This window comes from Hemiscyllium ocellatum, chromosome 33 (genome assembly GCF_020745735.1).
Source record: "Hemiscyllium ocellatum isolate sHemOce1 chromosome 33, sHemOce1.pat.X.cur, whole genome shotgun sequence".
NCBI lineage: Eukaryota > Metazoa > Chordata > Chondrichthyes > Orectolobiformes > Hemiscylliidae > Hemiscyllium > Hemiscyllium ocellatum.
Window position 1 is genome coordinate 24,674,264 of NC_083433.1, and position 18,130 is coordinate 24,692,393.

At 52.6% G+C, this 18,130-nt stretch overlaps 1 non-coding gene across 1 annotated transcript; it reads left to right on the forward strand.

Annotated features, from left to right (window-relative positions):
* Positions 1-13,845: 13,845 nt before the first annotated feature.
* On the forward strand, positions 13,846-13,918 carry trnar-ccu (transfer RNA arginine (anticodon CCU)). The gene has a single exon. It is a non-coding gene; the product is annotated as a tRNA-Arg (tRNA).
* The last annotated feature ends 4,212 nt before the right edge of the window (positions 13,919-18,130 follow it).

Here is an 18,130-nt window from a genome sequence, read left to right on the forward strand (position 1 = left end):
TCCTTAGAGGAAGCGGTATCAGCTTCCACCGCTGTGCCTCTGTGTCCAACCTCATCCGTCCTCTTTCCAGGTCTCCCAGCTGCTGTTCATGCTTCTGCAGCACGATAGAGATCGGGGCCAGCTCTCCTCTATCTGCTTAACCAAGATCGCGCGAGATTTGGCCAGGGCCTGGTAGGCAATCGAGCCCAAGGATCCTGCAGGCTGGGCCGGGGCCTGGCCTCGGACACTGCCCCATCCGTCTTCAACATCTCTGGACGAAGGAAACGCAGGAAAGTTGATTTTTCACAATGTCCTGGGACTCCACAACATTTTCAGACTCCTAGGATATCGCGATGGAACGGATTGGGCGCTTGTGCTGTGGTGCCGAGCTCTGCAACACCATCGTCCGAGATCACCACCATCTTGGATCCTCACAGTGCATTGAGAGGAGAAAATCCACAAAAAACACACAATGAGAGGTCAGGGCGCAGTATTTAAAGTCTGCCATGCGGTGTGGAACTGTGCAGCTCCAGTGGCCTAATGGATAAGGCACTGGCCTCCTTAGCCAGGGGTTGTGGGTTCAAATCCTATCTGGGGTGTCTGACTCTTCCTTGTCTGTCCTTAATCTGCTTCGCCAACAACTGCTTATCTGCATTCAGTTGATGGGATGGGGTGTTCCCTGTCGCCTTATGCAGCCCTTTTGGGGATCTGCAGGATTAAAGCTGAATTCCCTGAAACAGACAGCACAGACACAATGGCTGAAAACCTGCTGAGAATCTCCTGGGGCTGGCATGGTGGCTCAGTGGGTAGCACTGCTGCCTCGCAGCATCGGGGACCTGACTTTGATTCCTCCCTTGGCTTTCTGTTTGTGTCGAGTTTGCACCTTCTCTCCATGGGCTACTGCGGGTGCTTTGCTTTCCTCCCACAGCCCAAAGATGTGCAGGTTCGCTGGATTGGCTTTGGGGAATGCAGGCTGAGAGGATAGTGGTTGGGCCTGGATGGGATGCTCATCAGAGGCTGAGTGTGGACTTGCTGGGGTGAATGGCTTGCCCCCCTCACTCTCGGGTTTTTATGAACAAGTTTGGAGCACATGGTCAGAGCTCTGCTGCAGATCGCAGTCAAGGCTTCGCTAAGGGACTGGCATCCAGGTGTGTGTTCATATCCTTCTTTTCCCTGATCTTCCAGAATGTTCTCTAGCTTTGGCCAAAGGGTCATCAGCTGGGTTCACACCATCCAATGGAGTCACCTTGCCCGTAGCTAGACAACGGATTGACTCAGACTGACACTTCCAGTCATCGAGTCATAGAGATGTACAGCACACAAACACCCCCTCGGTCGAACAGATATCCCGACCCAATCTAGTCCCACCTGCCAGCACCCGGCCCATCTCCCTCCAAACTCTTCCTATACGTATACCCATCCAGATGCCTTTGAAATGATGTAATTGTACCAGCCTCGACCACTTCCTCTGGCAGCTCATTCCACACACACACACCACCTTCTGCCTGAAATGTTGTCCCTTTGGTCTCTTTTATATCTTTTCCCACTCACCCTAAACCTAAGCCCTCTAGTTCTGGACTCCACACACCAGGGAAAAGAACTTGGCTGTTTACCCTATTCATGTTCCTCATGATTTTATAAACCTCTGTATGGTCAGCCCTCAGCCTCCGATGCTTGGATCCTATCCTTAGAGGAAGCGGTATCAGCTTCCACCGCTGTGCCTCTGTGTCCAACCTCATCCGTCCTCTTTTCCAGGTCTCCCAGCTGCTGTTCATGCTTCTGCAGCACGATAGAGATCGGGGCCAGCTCCTCCTCTATCTGCTTAACCAAGATCGCGCGAGATTTGGCCAGGGCCTGGTAGGCAATCGAGCCCAAGGATCCTGCAGGCTGGGCCGGGGGCCTGGCCTCGGACACTGCCCCATCCGTCTTCAACATCTCTGGACGAAGGAAACGCAGGAAAGTTGATTTTTCACAATGTCCTGGACTCCACAACATTTTCAGACTCCTAGGATATCGCGATGGAACGGATTGGGCGCTTGTGCTGTGGTGCCGAGCTCTGCAAAACCATCGTCCGAGATCACCACCATCTTGGATCCTCACAGTGCATTGAGAGGAGAAAAATCCACAAAAACACACAATGAGAGGTCAGGGCGCAGTATTTAAAGTCTGCCATGCTGCGTGAAACTGTGCAGCTCCAGTGGCCTAATGGATAAGGCACTGGCTTCCTAAGCCGCGGGTTTTGGGTTCAAGTCCCATCTGGGGTGTCTGACTCTTCCTTGTCTGTCCTTAATCTGCTTTGCCAACAACTGCTTATCTGCATTCAGTTGATGGGATGGGGTGTTCCCTGTCGCCTTATGCAGCCCTTTTGGGGATCTGCAGGATCAAAGCTGAATTCCCTGAAACAGACAGCACAGACACAATGGCTGAAAAACCTGCTGAGAATCTCCTGGGGCTGGCATGGTGGCTCAGTGGGTAGCACTGCTGCCTCGCAGCATCGGGGACCTGACTTTGATTCCTCCCTTGGCTTTCTGTTTGTGTCGCGTTTGCACCTTCTCTCCATGGGCTACTGCGGGTGCTTTGCTTTCCTCCCACAGCCCAAAGATGTGCAGGTTCGCTGGATTGGCTTTGGGGAATGCAGGCTGAGAGGATAGTGGTTGGGCCTGGATGGGATGCTCATCAGAGGCTGAGTGTGGACTTGCTGGGGTGAATGGCTTGCCCCCTCACTCTCGGGTTTTTATGAACAAGTTTGGAGCACATGGTCAGAGCTCTGCTGCAGATCGCAGTCAAGGCTTCGCTAAGGGACTGGCATCCAGGTGTGTGTTCATATCCTTCTTTTCCCTGATCTTCCAGAATGTTCTCTAGCTTTGGCCAAAGGGGTCATCAGCTGGGTTCACACCATCCAATGGAGTCACCTTGCCCGTAGCTAGACAACGGATTGACTCAGACTGACACTTCCAGTCATCGAGTCATAGAGATGTACAGCACACAAACACACCCTCGGTCGAACAGATATCCCGACCCAATCTAGTCCCACCTGCCAGCACCCGGCCCATCTCCCTCCAAACTCTTCCTATACGTATACCCATCCAGATGCCTTTGAAATGATGTAATTGTACCAGCCTCGACCACTTCCTCTGGCAGCTCATTCCACACACACACACCACCTTCTGCCTGAAAATGTTGTCCCTTTGGTCTCTTTTATATCTTTTCCCTCTCACCCTAAACCTAAGCCCTCTAGTTCTGGACTCCCACGCCCCAGGGAAAAGACCTTGGCTGTTTACCCTATTCATGTTCCTCATGATTTTATAAACCTCTGTATGGTCAGCCCTCAGCCTCCGATGCTTGGATCCTATCCTTAGAGGAAGCGGTATCAGCTTCCACCGCTGTGCCTCTGTGTCCAACCTCATCCGTCCTCTTTTCCAGGTCTCCCAGCTGCTGTTCATGCTTCTGCAGCACGATAGAGATCGGGGCCAGCTTCTCCTCTATCTGCTTAACCAAGATCGCGCGAGATTTGGCCAGGGCCTGGTAGGCAATCGAGCCCAAGGATCCTGCAGGCTGGGCCGGGGGCCTGGCCTCGGACACTGCCCCATCCGTCTTCAACATCTCTGGACGAAGGAAACGCAGGAAAGTTGATTTTTCACAATGTCCTGGGACTCCACAACATTTTCAGACTCCTAGGATATCGCGATGGAACGGATTGGGCGCTTGTGCTGTGGTGCCGAGCTCTGCAACACCATCGTCCGAGATCACCACCATCTTGGATCCTCACAGTGCATTGAGAGGAGAAAATCCACAAAAACACACAATGAGAGGTCAGGGCGCAGTATTTAAAGTCTGCCATGCTGCGTGGAACTGTGCAGCTCCAGTGGCCTAATGGATAAGGCACTGCCTTCCTAAGCCAGGGGTTCTGGGTTCAAGTCCCATCTGGGGTGTCTGACTCTTCCTTGTCTGTCCTTAATCTGCTTTGCCAACAACTGCTTATCTGCATTCCGTTGATGGGATGGGGTGTTCCCTGTCGCCTTATGCAGCCCTTTTGGGGATCTGCAGGATCAAAGCTGAATTCCCTGAAACAGACAGCACAGACACAATGGCTGAAAACCTGCTGAGAATCTCCTGGGGCTGGCATGGTGGCTCAGTGGGTAGCACTGCTGCCTCGCAGCATCGGGGACCTGACTTTGATTCCTCCCTTGGCTTTCTGTTTGTGTCGAGTTTGCACCTTCTCTCCATGGGCTACTGCGGGTGCTTTGCTTTCCTCCCACAGCCCAAAGATGTGCAGGTTCGCTGGATTGGCTTTGGGGAATGCAGGCTGAGAGGATAGTGGTTGGGCCTGGATGGGATGCTCATCAGAGGCTGAGTGTGGACTTGCTGGGGTGAATGGCTTGCCCCCCTCACTCTCGGGTTTTTATGAACAAGTTTGGAGCACATGGTCAGAGCTCTGCTGCAGATCGCAGTCAAGGCTTCGCTAAGGGACTGGCATCCAGGTGTGTGTTCATATCCTTCTTTTCCCTGATCTTCCAGAATGTTCTCTAGCTTTGGCCAAAGGGGTCATCAGCTGGGTTCACACCATCCAATGGAGTCACCTTGCCCGTAGCTAGACAACGGATTGACTCAGACTGACACTTCCAGTCATCGAGTCATAGAGATGTACAGCACACAAACACACCCTCGGTCGAACAGATATCCCGACCCAATCTAGTCCCACCTGCCAGCACCCGGCCCATCTCCCTCCAAACTCTTCCTATACGTATACCCATCCAGATGCCTTTGAAATGATGTAATTGTACCAGCCTCGACCACTTCCTCTGGCAGCTCATTCCACACACACACACCACCTTCTGCCTGAAAATGTTGTCCCTTTGGTCTCTTTTATATCTTTTCCCTCTCACCCTAAACCTAAGCCCTCTAGTTCTGGACTCCCACGCCCCAGGGAAAAGACCTTGGCTGTTTACCCTATTCATGTTCCTCATGATTTTATAAACCTCTGTATGGTCAGCCCTCAGCCTCCGATGCTTGGATCCTATCCTTAGAGGAAGCGGTATCAGCTTCCACCGCTGTGCCTCTGTGTCCAACCTCATCCGTCCTCTTTTCCAGGTCTCCCAGCTGCTGTTCATGCTTCTGCAGCACGATAGAGATCGGGGCCAGCTTCTCCTCTATCTGCTTAACCAAGATCGCGCGAGATTTGGCCAGGGCCTGGTAGGCAATCGAGCCCAAGGATCCTGCAGGCTGGGCCGGGGGCCTGGCCTCGGACACTGCCCCATCCGTCTTCAACATCTCTGGACGAAGGAAACGCAGGAAAGTTGATTTTTCACAATGTCCTGGGACTCCACAACATTTTCAGACTCCTAGGATATCGCGATGGAACGGATTGGGCGCTTGTGCTGTGGTGCCGAGCTCTGCAACACCATCGTCCGAGATCACCACCATCTTGGATCCTCACAGTGCATTGAGAGGAGAAAATCCACAAAAACACACAATGAGAGGTCAGGGCGCAGTATTTAAAGTCTGCCATGCTGCGTGGAACTGTGCAGCTCCAGTGGCCTAATGGATAAGGCACTGGCTTCCTAAGCCAGGGGTTCTGGGTTCAAGTCCCATCTGGGGTGTCTGACTCTTCCTTGTCTGTCCTTAATCTGCTTTGCCAACAACTGCTTATCTGCATTCAGTTGATGGGATGGGGTGTTCCCTGTCGCCTTATGCAGCCCTTTTGGGGATCTGCAGGATCAAAGCTGAATTCCCTGAAACAGACAGCACAGACACAATGGCTGAAAACCTGCTGAGAATCTCCTGGGGCTGGCATGGTGGCTCAGTGGGTAGCACTGCTGCCTCGCAGCATCGGGGACCTGACTTTGATTCCTCCCTTGGCTTTCTGTTTGTGTCGAGTTTGCACCTTCTCTCCATGGGCTACTGCGGGTGCTTTGCTTTCCTCCCACAGCCCAAAGATGTGCAGGTTCGCTGGATTGGCTTTGGGGAATGCAGGCTGAGAGGATAGTGGTTGGGCCTGGATGGGATGCTCATCAGAGGCTGAGTGTGGACTTGCTGGGGTGAATGGCTTGCCCCCCTCACTCTCGGGTTTTTATGAACAAGTTTGGAGCACATGGTCAGAGCTCTGCTGCAGATCGCAGTCAAGGCTTCGCTAAGGGACTGGCATCCAGGTGTGTGTTCATATCCTTCTTTTCCCTGATCTTCCAGAATGTTCTCTAGCTTTGGCCAAAGGGGTCATCAGCTGGGTTCACACCATCCAATGGAGTCACCTTGCCCGTAGCTAGACAACGGATTGACTCAGACTGACACTTCCAGTCATCGAGTCATAGAGATGTACAGCACACAAACACACCCTCGGTCGAACAGATATCCCGACCCAATCTAGTCCCACCTGCCAGCACCCGGCCCATCTCCCTCCAAACTCTTCCTATACGTATACCCATCCAGATGCCTTTGAAATGATGTAATTGTACCAGCCTCGACCACTTCCTCTGGCAGCTCATTCCACACACACACACCACCTTCTGCCTGAAAATGTTGTCCCTTTGGTCTCTTTTATATCTTTTCCCTCTCACCCTAAACCTAAGCCCTCTAGTTCTGGACTCCCACGCCCCAGGGAAAAGACCTTGGCTGTTTACCCTATTCATGTTCCTCATGATTTTATAAACCTCTGTATGGTCAGCCCTCAGCCTCCGATGCTTGGATCCTATCCTTAGAGGAAGCGGTATCAGCTTCCACCGCTGTGCCTCTGTGTCCAACCTCATCCGTCCTCTTTTCCAGGTCTCCCAGCTGCTGTTCATGCTTCTGCAGCACGATAGAGATCGGGGCCAGCTTCTCCTCTATCTGCTTAACCAAGATCGCGCGAGATTTGGCCAGGGCCTGGTAGGCAATCGAGCCCAAGGATCCTGCAGGCTGGGCCGGGGGCCTGGCCTCGGACACTGCCCCATCCGTCTTCAACATCTCTGGACGAAGGAAACGCAGGAAAGTTGATTTTTCACAATGTCCTGGGACTCCACAACATTTTCAGACTCCTAGGATATCGCGATGGAACGGATTGGGCGCTTGTGCTGTGGTGCCGAGCTCTGCAACACCATCGTCCGAGATCACCACCATCTTGGATCCTCACAGTGCATTGAGAGGAGAAAATCCACAAAAACACACAATGAGAGGTCAGGGCGCAGTATTTAAAGTCTGCCATGCTGCGTGGAACTGTGCAGCTCCAGTGGCCTAATGGATAAGGCACTGCCTTCCTAAGCCAGGGGTTCTGGGTTCAAGTCCCATCTGGGGTGTCTGACTCTTCCTTGTCTGTCCTTAATCTGCTTTGCCAACAACTGCTTATCTGCATTCCGTTGATGGGATGGGGTGTTCCCTGTCGCCTTATGCAGCCCTTTTGGGGATCTGCAGGATCAAAGCTGAATTCCCTGAAACAGACAGCACAGACACAATGGCTGAAAACCTGCTGAGAATCTCCTGGGGCTGGCATGGTGGCTCAGTGGGTAGCACTGCTGCCTCGCAGCATCGGGGACCTGACTTTGATTCCTCCCTTGGCTTTCTGTTTGTGTCGAGTTTGCACCTTCTCTCCATGGGCTACTGCGGGTGCTTTGCTTTCCTCCCACAGCCCAAAGATGTGCAGGTTCGCTGGATTGGCTTTGGGGAATGCAGGCTGAGAGGATAGTGGTTGGGCCTGGATGGGATGCTCATCAGAGGCTGAGTGTGGACTTGCTGGGGTGAATGGCTTGCCCCCCTCACTCTCGGGTTTTTATGAACAAGTTTGGAGCACATGGTCAGAGCTCTGCTGCAGATCGCAGTCAAGGCTTCGCTAAGGGACTGGCATCCAGGTGTGTGTTCATATCCTTCTTTTCCCTGATCTTCCAGAATGTTCTCTAGCTTTGGCCAAAGGGGTCATCAGCTGGGTTCACACCATCCAATGGAGTCACCTTGCCCGTAGCTAGACAACGGATTGACTCAGACTGACACTTCCAGTCATCGAGTCATAGAGATGTACAGCACACAAACACACCCTCGGTCGAACAGATATCCCGACCCAATCTAGTCCCACCTGCCAGCACCCGGCCCATCTCCCTCCAAACTCTTCCTATACGTATACCCATCCAGATGCCTTTGAAATGATGTAATTGTACCAGCCTCGACCACTTCCTCTGGCAGCTCATTCCACACACACACACCACCTTCTGCCTGAAAATGTTGTCCCTTTGGTCTCTTTTATATCTTTTCCCTCTCACCCTAAACCTAAGCCCTCTAGTTCTGGACTCCCACGCCCCAGGGAAAAGACCTTGGCTGTTTACCCTATTCATGTTCCTCATGATTTTATAAACCTCTGTATGGTCAGCCCTCAGCCTCCGATGCTTGGATCCTATCCTTAGAGGAAGCGGTATCAGCTTCCACCGCTGTGCCTCTGTGTCCAACCTCATCCGTCCTCTTTTCCAGGTCTCCCAGCTGCTGTTCATGCTTCTGCAGCACGATAGAGATCGGGGCCAGCTTCTCCTCTATCTGCTTAACCAAGATCGCGCGAGATTTGGCCAGGGCCTGGTAGGCAATCGAGCCCAAGGATCCTGCAGGCTGGGCCGGGGGCCTGGCCTCGGACACTGCCCCATCCGTCTTCAACATCTCTGGACGAAGGAAACGCAGGAAAGTTGATTTTTCACAATGTCCTGGGACTCCACAACATTTTCAGACTCCTAGGATATCGCGATGGAACGGATTGGGCGCTTGTGCTGTGGTGCCGAGCTCTGCAACACCATCGTCCGAGATCACCACCATCTTGGATCCTCACAGTGCATTGAGAGGAGAAAATCCACAAAAACACACAATGAGAGGTCAGGGCGCAGTATTTAAAGTCTGCCATGCTGCGTGGAACTGTGCAGCTCCAGTGGCCTAATGGATAAGGCACTGGCTTCCTAAGCCAGGGGTTCTGGGTTCAAGTCCCATCTGGGGTGTCTGACTCTTCCTTGTCTGTCCTTAATCTGCTTTGCCAACAACTGCTTATCTGCATTCCGTTGATGGGATGGGGTGTTCCCTGTCGCCTTATGCAGCCCTTTTGGGGATCTGCAGGATCAAAGCTGAATTCCCTGAAACAGACAGCACAGACACAATGGCTGAAAACCTGCTGAGAATCTCCTGGGGCTGGCATGGTGGCTCAGTGGGTAGCACTGCTGCCTCGCAGCATCGGGGACCTGACTTTGATTCCTCCCTTGGCTTTCTGTTTGTGTCGAGTTTGCACCTTCTCTCCATGGGCTACTGCGGGTGCTTTGCTTTCCTCCCACAGCCCAAAGATGTGCAGGTTCGCTGGATTGGCTTTGGGGAATGCAGGCTGAGAGGATAGTGGTTGGGCCTGGATGGGATGCTCATCAGAGGCTGAGTGTGGACTTGCTGGGGTGAATGGCTTGCCCCCCTCACTCTCGGGTTTTTATGAACAAGTTTGGAGCACATGGTCAGAGCTCTGCTGCAGATCGCAGTCAAGGCTTCGCTAAGGGACTGGCATCCAGGTGTGTGTTCATATCCTTCTTTTCCCTGATCTTCCAGAATGTTCTCTAGCTTTGGCCAAAGGGGTCATCAGCTGGGTTCACACCATCCAATGGAGTCACCTTGCCCGTAGCTAGACAACGGATTGACTCAGACTGACACTTCCAGTCATCGAGTCATAGAGATGTACAGCACACAAACACACCCTCGGTCGAACAGATATCCCGACCCAATCTAGTCCCACCTGCCAGCACCCGGCCCATCTCCCTCCAAACTCTTCCTATACGTATACCCATCCAGATGCCTTTGAAATGATGTAATTGTACCAGCCTCGACCACTTCCTCTGGCAGCTCATTCCACACACACACACCACCTTCTGCCTGAAAATGTTGTCCCTTTGGTCTCTTTTATATCTTTTCCCTCTCACCCTAAACCTAAGCCCTCTAGTTCTGGACTCCCACACACCAGGGAAAAGACCTTGGCTGTTTACCCTATTCATGTTCCTCATGATTTTATAAACCTCTGTATGGTCAGCCCTCAGCCTCCGATGCTTGGATCCTATCCTTAGAGGAAGCGGTATCAGCTTCCACCGCTGTGCCTCTGTGTCCAACCTCATCCGTCCTCTTTTCCAGGTCTCCCAGCTGCTGTTCATGCTTCTGCAGCACGATAGAGATCGGGGCCAGCTTCTCCTCTATCTGCTTAACCAAGATCGCGCGAGATTTGGCCAGGGCCTGGTAGGCAATCGAGCCCAAGGATCCTGCAGGCTGGGCCGGGGGCCTGGCCTCGGACACTGCCCCATCCGTCTTCAACATCTCTGGACGAAGGAAACGCAGGAAAGTTGATTTTTCACAATGTCCTGGGACTCCACAACATTTTCAGACTCCTAGGATATCGCGATGGAACGGATTGGGCGCTTGTGCTGTGGTGCCGAGCTCTGCAACACCATCGTCCGAGATCACCACCATCTTGGATCCTCACAGTGCATTGAGAGGAGAAAATCCACAAAAACACACAATGAGAGGTCAGGGCGCAGTATTTAAAGTCTGCCATGCTGCGTGGAACTGTGCAGCTCCAGTGGCCTAATGGATAAGGCACTGGCTCCTAAGCCAGGGGTTCTGGGTTCAAATCCCATCTGGGGTGTCTGACTCTTCCTTGTCTGTCCTTAATCTGCTTTGCCAACAACTGCTTATCTGCATTCAGTTGATGGGATGGGGTGTTCCCTGTCGCCTTATGCAGCCCTTTTGGGGATCTGCAGGATTAAAGCTGAATTCCCTGAAACAGACAGCACAGACACAATGGCTGAAAACCTGCTGAGAATCTCCTGGGGCTGGCATGGTGGCTCAGTGGGTAGCACTGCTGCCTCGCAGCATCGGGGACCTGACTTTGATTCCTCCCTTGGCTTTCTGTTTGTGTAGAGTTTGCACCTTCTCTCCATGGGCTACTGCGGGTGCTTTGCTTTCCTCCCACAGCCCAAAGATGTGCAGGTTCGCTGGATTGGCTTTGGGGAATGCAGGCTGAGAGGATAGTGGTTGGGCCTGGATGGGATGCTCATCAGAGGCTGAGTGTGGACTTGCTGGGGTGAATGGCTTGCCCCCCTCTCTCTCGGGTTTTTATGAACAAGTTTGGAGCACATGGTCAGAGCTCTGCTGCAGATCGCAGTCAAGGCTTCGCTAAGGGACTGGCATCCAGGTGTGTGTTCATATCCTTCTTTTCCCTGATCTTCCAGAATGTTCTCTAGCTTTGGCCAAAGGGGTCATCAGCTGGGTTCACACCATCCAATGGAGTCACCTTGCCCGTAGCTAGACAACGGATTGACTCAGACTGACACTTCCAGTCATCGAGTCATAGAGATGTACAGCACACAAACACACCCTCGGTCGAACAGATATCCCGACCCAATCTAGTCCCACCTGCCAGCACCCGGCCCATCTCCCTCCAAACTCTTCCTATACGTATACCCATCCAGATGCCTTTGAAATGATGTAATTGTACCAGCCTCGACCACTTCCTCTGGCAGCTCATTCCACACACACACACCACCTTCTGCCTGAAAATGTTGTCCCTTTGGTCTCTTTTATATCTTTTCCCTCTCACCCTAAACCTAAGCCCTCTAGTTCTGGACTCCCACGCCCCAGGGAAAAGACCTTGGCTGTTTACCCTATTCATGTTCCTCATGATTTTATAAACCTCTGTATGGTCAGCCCTCAGCCTCCGATGCTTGGATCCTATCCTTAGAGGAAGCGGTATCAGCTTCCACCGCTGTGCCTCTGTGTCCAACCTCATCCGTCCTCTTTTCCAGGTCTCCCAGCTGCTGTTCATGCTTCTGCAGCACGATAGAGATCGGGGCCAGCTTCTCCTCTATCTGCTTAACCAAGATCGCGCGAGATTTGGCCAGGGCCTGGTAGGCAATCGAGCCCAAGGATCCTGCAGGCTGGGCCGGGGGCCTGGCCTCGGACACTGCCCCATCCGTCTTCAACATCTCTGGACGAAGGAAACGCAGGAAAGTTGATTTTTCACAATGTCCTGGGACTCCACAACATTTTCAGACTCCTAGGATATCGCGATGGAACGGATTGGGCGCTTGTGCTGTGGTGCTGAGCTCTGCAACACCATCGTCCGAGATCACCACCATCTTGGATCCTCACAGTGCATTGAGAGGAGAAAATCCACAAAAACACACAATGAGAGGTCAGGGCGCAGTATTTAAAGTCTGCCATGCTGCGTGGAACTGTGCAGCTCCAGTGGCCTAATGGATAAGGCACTGGCTTCCTAAGCCAGGGGTTCTGGGTTCAAGTCCCATCTGGGGTGTCTGACTCTTCCTTGTCTGTCCTTAATCTGCTTTGCCAACAACTGCTTATCTGCATTCCGTTGATGGGATGGGGTGTTCCCTGTCGCCTTATGCAGCCCTTTTGGGGATCTGCAGGATCAAAGCTGAATTCCCTGAAACAGACAGCACAGACACAATGGCTGAAAACCTGCTGAGAATCTCCTGGGGCTGGCATGGTGGCTCAGTGGGTAGCACTGCTGCCTCGCAGCATCGGGGACCTGACTTTGATTCCTCCCTTGGCTTTCTGTTTGTGTCGAGTTTGCACCTTCTCTCCATGGGCTACTGCGGGTGCTTTGCTTTCCTCCCACAGCCCAAAGATGTGCAGGTTCGCTGGATTGGCTTTGGGGAATGCAGGCTGAGAGGATAGTGGTTGGGCCTGGATGGGATGCTCATCAGAGGCTGAGTGTGGACTTGCTGGGGTGAATGGCTTGCCCCCCTCACTCTCGGGTTTTTATGAACAAGTTTGGAGCACATGGTCAGAGCTCTGCTGCAGATCGCAGTCAAGGCTTCGCTAAGGGACTGGCATCCAGGTGTGTGTTCATATCCTTCTTTTCCCTGATCTTCCAGAATGTTCTCTAGCTTTGGCCAAAGGGGTCATCAGCTGGGTTCACACCATCCAATGGAGTCACCTTGCCCGTAGCTAGACAACGGATTGACTCAGACTGACACTTCCAGTCATCGAGTCATAGAGATGTACAGCACACAAACACACCCTCGGTCGAACAGATATCCCGACCCAATCTAGTCCCACCTGCCAGCACCCGGCCCATCTCCCTCCAAACTCTTCCTATACGTATACCCATCCAGATGCCTTTGAAATGATGTAATTGTACCAGCCTCGACCACTTCCTCTGGCAGCTCATTCCACACACACACACCACCTTCTGCCTGAAAATGTTGTCCCTTTGGTCTCTTTTATATCTTTTCCCACTCACCCTAAACCTAAGCCCTCTAGTTCTGGACTCCCACACACCAGGGAAAAGACCTTGGCTGTTTACCCTATTCATGTTCCTCATGATTTTATAAACCTCTGTATGGTCAGCCCTCAGCCTCCGATGCTTGGATCCTATCCTTAGAGGAAGCGGTATCAGCTTCCACCGCTGTGCCTCTGTGTCCAACCTCATCCGTCCTCTTTTCCAGGTCTCCCAGCTGCTGTTCATGCTTCTGCAGCACGATAGAGATCGGGGCCAGCTTCTCCTCTATCTGCTTAACCAAGATCGCGCGAGATTTGGCCAGGGCCTGGTAGGCAATCGAGCCCAAGGATCCTGCAGGCTGGGCCGGGGGCCTGGCCTCGGACACTGCCCCATCCGTCTTCAACATCTCTGGACGAAGGAAACGCAGGAAAGTTGATTTTTCACAATGTCCTGGGACTCCACAACATTTTCAGACTCCTAGGATATCGCGATGGAACGGATTGGGCGCTTGTGCTGTGGTGCCGAGCTCTGCAACACCATCGTCCGAGATCACCACCATCTTGGATCCTCACAGTGCATTGAGAGGAGAAAATCCACAAAAACACACAATGAGAGGTCAGGGCGCAGTATTTAAAGTCTGCCATGCTGTGTGGAACTGTGCAGCTCCAGTGGCCTAATGGATAAGGCACTGGCCTCCTAAGCCAGGGGTTCTGGGTTCAAATCCCATCTGGGGTGTCTGACTCTTCCTTGTCTGTCCTTAATCTGCTTTGCCAACAACTGCTTATCTGCATTCAGTTGATGGGATGGGGTGTTCCCTGTCGCCTTATGCAGCCCTTTTGGGGATCTGCAGGATTAAAGCTGAATTCCCTGAAACAGACAGCACAGACACAATGGCTGAAAACCTGCTGAGAATCTCCTGGGGCTGGCATGGTGGCTCAGTGGGTAGCACTGCTGCCTCGCAGCATCGGGGACCTGACTTTGATTCCTCCCTTGGCTTTCTGTTTGTGTAGAGTTTGCACCTTCTCTCCATGGGCTACTGCGGGTGCTTTGCTTTCCTCCCACAGCCCAAAGATGTGCAGGTTCGCTGGATTGGCTTTGGGGAATGCAGGCTGAGAGGATAGTGGTTGGGCCTGGATGGGATGCTCATCAGAGGCTGAGTGTGGACTTGCTGGGGTGAATGGCTTGCCCCCCTCACTCTCGGGTTTTTATGAACAAGTTTGGAGCACATGGTCAGAGCTCTGCTGCAGATCGCAGTCAAGGCTTCGCTAAGGGACTGGCATCCAGGTGTGTGTTCATATCCTTCTTTTCCCTGATCTTCCAGAATGTTCTCTAGCTTTGGCCAAAGGGGTCATCAGCTGGGTTCACACCATCCAATGGAGTCACCTTGCCCGTAGCTAGACAACGGATTGACTCAGACTGACACTTCCAGTCATCGAGTCATAGAGATGTACAGCACACAAACACACCCTCGGTCGAACAGATATCCCGACCCAATCTAGTCCCACCTGCCAGCACCCGGCCCATCTCCCTCCAAACTCTTCCTATACGTATACCCATCCAGATGCCTTTGAAATGATGTAATTGTACCAGCCTCGACCACTTCCTCTGGCAGCTCATTCCACACACACACACCACCTTCTGCCTGAAAATGTTGTCCCTTTGGTCTCTTTTATATCTTTTCCCTCTCACCCTAAACCTAAGCCCTCTAGTTCTGGACTCCCACGCCCCAGGGAAAAGACCTTGGCTGTTTACCCTATTCATGTTCCTCATGATTTTATAAACCTCTGTATGGTCAGCCCTCAGCCTCCGATGCTTGGATCCTATCCTTAGAGGAAGCGGTATCAGCTTCCACCGCTGTGCCTCTGTGTCCAACCTCATCCGTCCTCTTTTCCAGGTCTCCCAGCTGCTGTTCATGCTTCTGCAGCACGATAGAGATCGGGGCCAGCTTCTCCTCTATCTGCTTAACCAAGATCGCGCGAGATTTGGCCAGGGCCTGGTAGGCAATCGAGCCCAAGGATCCTGCAGGCTGGGCCGGGGGCCTGGCCTCGGACACTGCCCCATCCGTCTTCAACATCTCTGGACGAAGGAAACGCAGGAAAGTTGATTTTTCACAATGTCCTGGGACTCCACAACATTTTCAGACTCCTAGGATATCGCGATGGAACGGATTGGGCGCTTGTGCTGTGGTGCCGAGCTCTGCAACACCATCGTCCGAGATCACCACCATCTTGGATCCTCACAGTGCATTGAGAGGAGAAAATCCACAAAAACACACAATGAGAGGTCAGGGCGCAGTATTTAAAGTCTGCCATGCTGCGTGGCACTGTGCAGCTCCAGTGGCCTAATGGATAAGGCACTGGCTTCCTAAACCAGGGGTTCTGGGTTCAAATCCCATCTGGGGTGTCTGACTCTTCCTTGTCTGTCCTTAATCTGCTTTGCCAACAACTGCTTATCTGCATTCAGTTGATGGGATGGGGTGTTCCCTGTCGCCTTATGCAGCCCTTTTGGGGATCTGCAGGATTAAAGCTGAATTCCCTGAAACAGACAGCACAGACACAATGGCTGAAAACCTGCTGAGAATCTCCTGGGGCTGGCATGGTGGCTCAGTGGGTAGCACTGCTGCCTCGCAGCATCGGGGACCTGACTTTGATTCCTCCCTTGGCTTTCTGTTTGTGTAGAGTTTGCACCTTCTCTCCATGGGCTACTGCGGGTGCTTTGCTTTCCTCCCACAGCCCAAAGATGTGCAGGTTCGCTGGATTGGCTTTGGGGAATGCAGGCTGAGAGGATAGTGGTTGGGCCTGGATGGGATGCTCATCAGAGGCTGAGTGTGGACTTGCTGGGGTGAATGGCTTGCCCCCCTCACTCTCGGGTTTTTATGAACAAGTTTGGAGCACATGGTCAGAGCTCTGCTGCAGATCGCAGTCAAGGCTTCGCTAAGGGACTGGCATCCAGGTGTGTGTTCATATCCTTCTTTTCCCTGATCTTCCAGAATGTTCTCTAGCTTTGGCCAAAGGGGTCATCAGCTGGGTTCACACCATCCAATGGAGTCACCTTGCCCGTAGCTAGACAACGGATTGACTCAGACTGACACTTCCAGTCATCGAGTCATAGAGATGTACAGCACACAAACACACCCTCGGTCGAACAGATATCCCGACCCAATCTAGTCCCACCTGCCAGCACCCGGCCCATCTCCCTCCAAACTCTTCCTATACGTATACCCATCCAGATGCCTTTGAAATGATGTAATTGTACCAGCCTCGACCACTTCCTCTGGCAGCTCATTCCACACACACACACCACCTTCTGCCTGAAAATGTTGTCCCTTTGGTCTCTTTTATATCTTTTCCCTCTCACCCTAAACCTAAGCCCTCTAGTTCTGGACTCCCACGCCCCAGGGAAAAGACCTTGGCTGTTTACCCTATTCATGTTCCTCATGATTTTATAAACCTCTGTATGGTCAGCCCTCAGCCTCCGATGCTTGGATCCTATCCTTAGAGGAAGCGGTATCAGCTTCCACCGCTGTGCCTCTGTGTCCAACCTCATCCGTCCTCTTTTCCAGGTCTCCCAGCTGCTGTTCATGCTTCTGCAGCACGATAGAGATCGGGGCCAGCTTCTCCTCTATCTGCTTAACCAAGATCGCGCGAGATTTGGCCAGGGCCTGGTAGGCAATCGAGCCCAAGGATCCTGCAGGCTGGGCCGGGGGCCTGGCCTCGGACACTGCCCCATCCGTCTTCAACATCTCTGGACGAAGGAAACGCAGGAAAGTTGATTTTTCACAATGTCCTGGGACTCCACAACATTTTCAGACTCCTAGGATATCGCGATGGAACGGATTGGGCGCTTGTGCTGTGGTGCCGAGCTCTGCAACACCATCGTCCGAGATCACCACCATCTTGGATCCTCACAGTGCATTGAGAGGAGAAAATCCACAAAAACACACAATGAGAGGTCAGGGCGCAGTATTTAAAGTCTGCCATGCTGCGTGGCACTGTGCAGCTCCAGTGGCCTAATGGATAAGGCACTGGCTTCCTAAGCCAGGGGTTCTGGGTTCAAATCCCATCTGGGGTGTCTGACTCTTCCTTGTCTGTCCTTAATCTGCTTTGCCAACAACTGCTTATCTGCATTCAGTTGATGGGATGGGGTGTTCCCTCTCGCCTTATGCAGCCCTTTTGGGGATCTGCTGAATTCCCTGAAACAGACAGCACAGACACAATGGCTGAAAACCTGCTGAGAATCTCCTGGGGCTGGCATGGTGGCTCAGTGGGTAGCACTGCTGCCTCGCAGCATCGGGGACCTGACTTTGATTCCTCCCTTGGCTTTCTGTTTGTGTCGAGTTTGCACCTTCTCTCCATGGGCTACTGCGGGTGCTTTGCTTTCCTCCCACAGCCCAAAGATGTGCAGGTTCGCTGGATTGGCTTTGGGGAATGCAGGCTGAGAGGATAGTGGTTGGGCCTGGATGGGATGCTCATCAGAGGCTGAGTGTGGACTTGCTGGGGTGAATGGCTTGCCCCCCTCACTCTCGGGTTTTTATGAACAAGTTTGGAGCACATGGTCAGAGCTCTGCTGCAGATCGCAGTCAAGGCTTCGCTAAGGGACTGGCATCCAGGTGTGTGTTCATATCCTTCTTTTCCCTGATCTTCCAGAATGTTCTCTAGCTTTGGCCAAAGGGGTCATCAGCTGGGTTCACACCATCCAATGGAGTCACCTTGCCCGTAGCTAGACAACGGATTGACTCAGACTGACACTTCCAGTCATCGAGTCATAGAGATGTACAGCACACAAACACACCCTCGGTCGAACAGATATCCCGACCCAATCTAGTCCCACCTGCCAGCACCCGGCCCATCTCCCTCCAAACACTTCCTATACGTATACCCATCCAGATGCCTTTGAAATGATGTAATTGTACCAGCCTCGACCACTTCCTCTGGCAGCTCATTCCAC